This window comes from Elephas maximus, chromosome 23 (genome assembly GCF_024166365.1).
Source record: "Elephas maximus indicus isolate mEleMax1 chromosome 23, mEleMax1 primary haplotype, whole genome shotgun sequence".
Lineage (NCBI taxonomy): Eukaryota > Metazoa > Chordata > Mammalia > Proboscidea > Elephantidae > Elephas > Elephas maximus.
The window spans coordinates 30690851-30700185 of NC_064841.1; positions in this window are offsets into that span (position 1 = coordinate 30690851).

Consider the following 9335-nt stretch of genomic DNA (forward strand, 5'->3'; position numbering starts at 1 on the left):
AGAATATCCAAAGCACCTCGTATCTTTCTTACCATCTCTAATCAGATTGTGCCTTGAATTATAGTTGCTTGTATACTGGTCTTACTCTCTCTCTTTTAAATGTGAGCTCCTTGATGGCTGGAGTTGTCTTCCCTGCAACGCTCACACAACACAAGGATTTGCACACAGGAATTGCTCAGCAAATACTAGTTGAATTCCCAGTGAAAAGAACAGAAAAAGTTTAATAAGGTTTGAAGTACAATGATCAGAGAATTCACTGGAAATTATTCTTCTAACAAGAAATACACCCTCAGTGGATAATGGTGGCTGTTTATCCAATGCTGGATTATGAAGTAGCACTTGGAGCCCCATCTCTGGGACACCTCATTCATCTGTGTAGTTCTCTCACCCAACCAGAATGCGATTAATCATCTGTGCAAAGAAAATGAAGGAATGACTGCTGCACACACTATGGATCTTACAATGTTGAGAGAAAGAAGCTGGACACAAAAGAGTATATGATATGATTCCATTCACATGAAGTTCAAAAACAGGCAAAACGAATCCATGTTGTCATAGATGAGGATAGAGGAGAGGGGAAGAATCAGGTGGCTGAGAGGGGGCCCGAGAGGTTTCTAGGTGTTGGTGTGAGTGATGGCTCTGTGAGTGTGTTCATTTTGTGACAGATAATTCATTGACTCTGACACTTATGATTTATACACTTTCCTGTGGGTATGTTACACTTTATTTCAAAAAATTCACTGTGCATGTGTCATGCCCTAAACAGACTGTTGTTGGCCCCTGACTCATGGTGACCCCATGGTGCCCAGTCCTGTGCCATCCCCATGATTGGTTGGGGATTGAATGGTTGTGATCCATGTAGTTGCCATTGGCTGGTTTTGGGAAGTAGTTCACCAGGCCTTTCTTCCTCATTCATTTTAGCCTGGAAGCTCCACTGAAACTCGTTCAGCATCATAGCAACATGAAAGCCTCCACTGATGGATGGGTGATGGTTGCATGTGAGGTCCAGTAGTTGGGAATCAAACCCATATCTTCCACATGGAAGGCACGAATTCTACCACTGAACCACCACTGTCCCCAAACAGACTGCAACGGAGGACAAAAATCAATTAGGTGTTCCATATTCTTAACTTTGAGCTTTAGTAAATGTTTTAATGAAACAAAATCAGCAGCATGTATATTTCTTAATTAGTTATTCAATTAAGCTGTACTAGTAGCAGAATGGAAACCCTGGTGGCGTAGTGGTTAAGAGCTACAGCTGCTAACCATAAAGGTTGGCAGTTTGAATCCACCAGGTGCTCTTTGGAAACCCTATGGGGTAGTTCTACTCTGCCCTGTAGGGTCACTATGAGTCAGAATTGACTCCATGGCAGTGAGTTTTAGAGAGTGAGTAGTAGAATATTAAAAGGCAACAGGAAGTTGGTCACACACAATGTTAAAGCAAACCACTCTCTAGCTGCACAGTTCCTAGCTGCCTTGATCTGCAGGGAGCTTACTGTTGCTACAGGAGGGACTGAGCTTATAGCAAAAATTTGTCTGGAAGTAAGAACTACACGTTGTATCAAGGAAAAGCAGCCAACAGGAAGGACATGGAATTGTTCTCAGCAGCATAGAACAATGTCTTGTTGCTTCCTTTTTGTAATGTGCCAGGTAGGGTTAGGATAAACAAAATGAACATTTATTTTATTTTATTGTGCTTTAGGTGAAAGTTTACAATGCAGTTAGTTTCTCATTCAAAAATTTATACACAAATTGTTTTGTGACATTGGTTGCAATCCCTACAATGTGTCAGCACTCTCCCTCTTTCCCTTTCCACGCTGGGTTCCCCATGTCTATTCCTCCAGTTTTCCTGTCCCTTCCTGCCTTCTCATATTTGCTTTGGGGAGGTGTTGCCCATTTGGCGTTGTATACTCGATTGAACTAAGAAGCACGTTCCTCACGTGTGTTATTGTTTGTTTTATAGGTCTGTCTAATCTTTGGCTGAAAGGTGGACTTGGGAGTGGCTTCAGTTCTGAGTTCACAGTGTCTGGACAAAATGAGCATCTTGTTGAATTTTATTTTAAGAAGGCTTAACTTTAACCATTGTAAGCACAAAATAGTACTAAGCCTCGTGTTTGTAAAAGCGCTATGGCTTAGTTGGTTAAAAGTCTTGGAAACCCTGGTGGTGTAGTGGTTAAGTGCTATGGCTGCTAACCAGGAGGTTGGCAGTTCGAATCTGCCAAGCACTCCTTGGTAACTCTATGGGGCAGTTCTACCCTGTCCTATGGGGTTGCTGTGAGTCGGAATCAACTCGATGGCAGTGGGTTCTGGTTTGGTTTAAGCACAAAATACTTAAGAGATAAATAGAATGTTTATTTGAGATTGTCCCAGATGTTACGGCTGTGCACTGGAAGCCTCTATAACAAAAGGGCCCAAGGGGTTTACTCTTCTTTTTTCCTTTCTGCTCTAAGTTTGTGGTTATTTTTCACTTGGATTTTTAAACTCCTACAGGGAAATTTCCCCTGTTTTGGAAAGTACCTGTTCATGATAAAAAGGAAACAGGGAATAAGAGGGGATGGCTGTAAAATCCCCGTTTGTTAGGCAAGTGCTATCTTATCAGTCTTCTTTTGCCTCCCCACTCTCCTCTTCATATCTCTTTCTCTAAGCTCCACAGCACTTGGTTTATATCTCTATGGCACTTATGTTCTGCTTTGTACTTTCTTATCCCCAGGCAGGCTGGAAGCTTTTAGATGGCAGAGATTGTAGCTTGTGCAATAGAAGATGGATCTCTTCCTGCATTATGTTTATGTGTGGGCACACAGTAGTTGCTTGCTCATTCCCTAGACTGTGAGCTACTTGGGGGCAGGGACTGTGGGCTCCTTATCTTTGTATTCTAATTGTTTGGAACATAGAAGGGCTCAGTAAATTGTTGCTAAATGAAGAAAAGGGAGTGGTGGTGGATCAGGCCTCCCAGTTTCAAGGCTCTTCAGGTTGCCTGCCTCCTGAGTGGATGCAGAAAACTGTAACTGCCTCCTGAAAAAGCTGTCTGTATTGGGAGTCAGGAGCCTGGATGGCACAAGTGGTTTGTGATCGGCTTTGGACCTAAAGGTTGGTGATTTTAACCCACCCAGTGGCTCCGTGGAAGAAAGGCCTGACAAACTGCTCCTATAGAGATGATAGCTAAGAAAATTATATGGAGCAGTTCTACTCTGTAACACACAGTGTTGCCTGTGAGTCGGGGGCCAACTCCGCAGCAGCTAACAACAACAACTGGGAATTTAAATACAGCCTTTCTGTCCCTACTGATCACTGCACTCCCCAATCTATACACCCTGTTCCCCTGTTGCCATCAAGTTGATCCCAACTTATAGTGACACTACAGGACAGAGTAAAACTACCCCATAGGGCTTCCAAGGGGCGGCTGGTGGATTCAAACTGCCAACATTTTGGTTAGCCACCATACCTCTTAACCACTATGCCACCAGGGCAGAATAAAGAATATGAAGTGACAATGAGGCTGAAAATTTGAGCTCATTTCCCAGGAGTTGGTTCCCTTACTAAGGGGAAATTATCTCTGTGTAGTTGTAGCTTGGCATTGATGGAATCTTTAAAACAAACATCCTGGCCCCCTTCTAATAGTGTTATTTATAACTTTGGTTGGAGGTTGAGGGAAACACTAGTTTCAGATTCCTTGCAGGTTTGTTTTTTTTTTTTAATTTTTATTGTGCTTTAAGTGAAAGTTTACAAATCGTCAGTCTCCCATACAAAAATTTATATACACCTTGCTATATATTCCTAGTTGCTCTCCCCCTAATGAGACAGCACGCTCCTCACCACCCTCTATTTCCATGTTCAGACAGCCAGCTTCTGTCCCTGTCTTCTCATCTCTCCTCCAGACAGGAGCTGCCCACATAGTCTCATGTGTCTACTTGATCCAAGAAGCTCGCTCCTCACCGGTATCCCTTTCTATCCTATGATCCAGTCCAATCCCTGTCTGAAGAGTTGGCTGTGGGAATGGTTCCTGTCTTGGGCTAACAGAAGGTCTGGGGACCATGACCTCCGGGGTCCTTCTAGTCTCAGTCAGACCATTAAGTCTCATTTCCCTCAGGGGTTCTCTGTTGTATTTCCTGCCAGGGCAATCATTGGTTGTAGCCGGGCACTATCCAGTTCTTCTGGTCTCAGGCCGATGTAGTCTCTGGTTCATGTGGCCCTTTCTGTCTCTTGGGCTCATAATTACCTTGTGTCCTTGGTGTTCTTCATTCTCATTTGATCCAGGTGGGCTGAGACCAATTGATGCATCTTAGATGGCTGCTTGCTAGCATTTAAGACCCCAGACGCCACTCTTCAAAGTGGGATGCAGAATGTTTTCTTAATAGATTTTATTATGCCAGTTGACCTGGATGTCCCCTGAAACCATGGTCCCCAAACTCCCCTGGCCCTGCTACCCTGGCCTTTGAAGCATTCGGTTTATTTAGGAAACTTCTTTGCTTTTGGCTTAGTCCAGTTGTGCTGACCTCTTCTGTATTGTGTGTTGTCTTTCCCTTCACCTAAAATAGTTCTTGTCTACTACCTAATTCGTGAATGCCCCTCTCCCTCCCTCCCCCCCCACTCTTGTAACAATAAAAGAATACTTTCTTCTGTGTTTAAACTATTTCTTGAGTTCTTATAATAGTGGTCTCATACAATATTTGTCCTTTTGCAACTGACTAATTTCACTCAGCATAATGCCTTCCAGATTCCTCCATGTTATGAAATGTTTCACAGATTCATCATTGTTCTTTATCGATGCATAGTATTCAAAATACTCCTGTTGTATACTGGGTGACTAGAAGACCTGTTCAGAGGCCTTCTGGTTTCTATGTTCTCTATGCTCCCTTCTTTTCCAGTGAACTTACATTCTTCTTCTCTCAGAGTGAGACAGGGCATACTGTGAGTGATTTCCATGGATGAAGTACACTCGAATGTCTGCAAGGCACTGAGAGAACAGAAGCAAATATTAAGGATTCTAGACCTTTGCTCATGTCCTTATTCCCTCTCTGTCAAGCAAGTTTTTCTCCAGTGTACATTTTATGTACTTTATGAAACTTATTGTGACGATTTCAACTCACAGAATACTGTTTATTCTGGGGACAGCTTTTACATTTTTGCATTCCATTGTTATTTAAATTTCCTGTGCTTCTCTGTTAAATTCATATTGTAAAATGCCTCTTTGGTGTTCAGCCACAAAGTTTTGGTTGTGAAGTCCGATAGCCATTATAAGGACTCTATATAAATATAGATCAGTTTCTACATACTTCATTGCTCATTCTCAGTTATAGACTAATTTGGTTAAAAATTAGCTTTACTTTTTCTTTCCAGTGCAAAGCGGCACTAACTGTAAGAGGTGAAGATGTATATTCGAAGATGTGCGGACGTTAATCACGAAATCCTTGTCTTCTAACCCCCTCCACATTGATACACCAAATACGCTATCAGGTGAAATACGTAGGCTATAACATGCATTTGGCATATATTCAGTCCAAGGTTAACATGAGTTCACATTTCAAAGCTTGGAGCTGATGAGCAGAAATACAATTTAAAATCATAAGCTGGTCAATGATTTGTTCTTTGGGGAAAATGTTGTCTTTGGTTTTACAACATGTCCTTTTTCCAGATCATCAATTTCTGCATATTTTACATGCAAGCTGTGTACAGCATAATCCTTTTTTATACATCTTCCCACCTCAATAAATACACAGGTACACGTCACACACGTAAGGGTTTATTTGGAAGGATGTATAAGTTTTACCAGTAGTTGTCTCTATAGGGTAAGTTTTGGGGTTTTTTGTTTCCTTATTTTTGCTTGTATTTTCTGAGTTTTCAGTAACAATAAAACATTTAAAAAGTTATTTTAAAAGAGGGGAGCTGTGGTTGGAAAGTGTATATCTAAGATTAGAAATTTCATAAGAATTTGATGATTACTCCAATAGCCATTGTTCTCTCTCCCTCTAGACATGCCCCTCACCAACCTGTTTTCCACAGTGTCCTCTAAGTAGCAAATTTGATTGTGTTACTTCCCCACTCTAAGTCAATATCCTCCAAAGGTATTCTGCGTACTGTTCATACTTATTATCATGTAAACCAGTTATCTTTCATTTCCAAGTGAAGAAACCTAACTCAGAATAGCTTAAGCAAAAAATGAGGAATTTCTGGCTCACATGCGTAACTGAAAAGTCTAAGGGTGGCTTTAGGCACGGCTAGATCTAGGAGCTCAAAGACGGCATCAAGGCCTTGTTTTTCATGGTCCACTCCTTGGCTGTTTTCTTCCTGTTGATTTTATTTTTAGGCAGTCTCCACCCACATGGAGGCAACATAGCCAATGGAATCTCCAGGCCCACATGGTCCTTAGAACTCTAGATCCCTGAGGAAGTGAGATGACTTAGGCCTGGCTTGGGTCACATGCCCTTCCTAGGGGTCAGTCACCCTAGAATGGGATGAGGAGTTCTACAGTCACCCTAGAATGGGATGAGGTGTTCCCCAAAGAAAGGGATTTTAGGCAAATGATGACCTGTGTCCCGTATCCCTCTCCAGACTCGTTTCTGCTAGACCTGAACTATTTTCATTCAGGAACATGGCAAGCCCACTCCATTGTCTCTTACTCTGTACAACTTGCTCCACTGACCCAGAATGTTGTTAGATGCCGTCGAGTCAGTTCCAACTCATAGCGACCCTACGTACTACAGAATGAAACACTGCCTGGTCCTGCACCATGCTCACAATCGTTGCTATGCTTGAGACTATTGTTGCAGCCACTGTGTGAATCTACCTCTTTGAGGGTCTTCCTCTTCTTCACTGACCCTGTACTTTATCAAGCATGATGTCCTTCTCCAGGGACTGATCCCTCCTGAGAGCATGTGCAAAGTACTACCCAGAGTAGCATTCCTCTGTTCTTTTCCTGGCTAGCAATTTACCCTTCAAGATCTAGCTCATGATACTTCTACAGGATGCCTTTCCTGACCCTCCCAATGTGGGCTGGCATTCATTTCTGTGATACCATAAGCATGCCATATTCTTGACATAACACTTAACACTCTATTGCAACTGTACTTCTTGTCTCTCCCTCAGTAAACTATAGCTCCTTGAGTTCAGTGATTGCACAATGCTTGGCACATAGTAATCGCCCCACAAATGTTTGCTGACTAAAAGATAACCTCCATATGGATAAGATCCCTCCCTCATGCCATTTTAAAAAATGGTGCAAAATATCTTGGATTTTTTTTTTAGGAGTAAGATATAATCTTAACACTCACACATGTGATTTGCTAAATTTGTGCTAATGAAAATGTGAACATTAAATGCTAAATTATCACTGATCCTTAAATATAATCTTATAGTCCTATTTGAAATATTGGCAGATCTAACTAGCTAGGTCAGGGTTTTTTAACTTGGAATCCACAGGCCTCTAAGGAATTCAAGGATAAAATTCAGAGGACACATGAACTTGTGGGGAAAAAAAAATTTTTTTTCACTAGACTATAACTGAAAATATTTCCTTCAATTATAAATGCAGACAATCCATAGTTGTATTAGCTATAACTGTGATTAAGTATTTTTGTTACACTACACTTGTTGTAAAGATCTCAATATATTGTTTATGCTACTTCAACGTCATAGCAATTACTAGACCCCCAGCTAGACCTGGTTATGTGATGCACACATATATTACCATATCACAAATGTTTGATAACTTGTACTTCAACATAATTGGCTTCCTTTGTAATCCCATGTATTTTCTTCACTTGAACTCTGAGTTGGCATGAAGAAGTCGAAGTGATCTAGGCATTTGCTTAAAATGAGGTAATGGACCAAGTGTGACAACTGACCTCACCCCAGGAAAACTTAGCCCACCCTGCCCTCTCATTCTAGTGTCATGCTAACAGTAGAGACCATGAGCCTTTTGGACAACTCTAACACTACAACTAAAGAATGTCTTAAGGTGAAAATTTCATCCAGGCGGAAAAGACAGAGAGGCTAGGCAGGAAAAGTGGAGTAAATGCATTTGCATCTGTTTAGAAAACTCACAACTAAATGCTGGTTTGGGGCTCGTCAAACAAATTTAATTTCCTCTCGTAATTATCAGCATACACATCTACCAGAACAAGATATTCTGATTATCGAAACTCTTGAGAGGCTGTAACTGAAAGTTATTGAAGGTTGTAGAATCCTTCCTAATGTTTGGTGAGAAGAGCCTGTTGAAGAGTTAAGTTCCTCACTGGAATTCCTGTTCACCTAGAAATTTCTCCTTAGTTTATCAGTCTGGGTTCTAATAACAAACAGGTGGTCCTGACTTTGAGGAGATGCTATACAAAGGTGTGTGTGTAGGGGAACCACGGAGGAAAGCACAGTAGCTTCAGCAACTCAAGTCTAATAGTAGTTGAGCAGACATCATCAGCCTCGGCCAGAAAGGAACAGAGAATGGTAATTTTAAGGAGAGTGGTGAAGGGCAGTTTGGGAGCCGTAGTGACTACTAAAGGGCAGCCAAGAGAATAAACACCCTGAGGGTCCTCAGATCTTTGGCCAGGACACTCCTTGGCCAAACTGACCTAGAAGCCAGAAGGCAAAGGAGCCTGCTGCTGTGGTCCATTCAGGTCGGTCTCGTGGGAGAGAGTGGATCTGGAGGGGTAAATGAGAGACATCCAGCACGTTTGGCAAATCCCTACTATAGCACCATTCCATGCTCCAAGAAGGCAGAACTGTTTTTTAATTCACACCTATGCCTTGTAAAATTCTGGCACATGTAAGTGCTCACTAATATGGAATGAATAAGCAGGTATGATTGAGTCAACAAAGAGATGAAATATTGCTGAAACGAAGAATAAAAGCAAATTATCTAGGATACACCATTAGGAACTAAGTACTCTCAGACAGAATGGATATTTAAAATGTTACTCAAATACTGGATCATCATTCAGTAATGAATTCTATCCTGTAGATAAGGTATATATGAGCTTTATAATACAGTAAAATATTTGCTCTTTTCCAGTTCCTAATGGTAATAAGATTCAAAAAGGAAAATTCAATTTACAAATAGATGATTCTCCCATAGTCACTGGTTAACTAGAAAAAGGGGGAAGACACCAACCCATCAGCACTACATAATTTCAGTTTAATATCATTTATTACTTTCTGATTAGCATTCTTCTCAATATGGATTTTCAGTTAAAGTTTAGAAAAGGCCTTATAACTTGAAAATTAAAAATTCAGGGAAAGAGAAAAGGAAAGACATTCTATTTAAGACACTGATTTAAGGAACACCCACATAAGCTTTAATCTTACCGTCTGGACTCAACCTCTGGTTACTCCAATCTTAGTTAGGC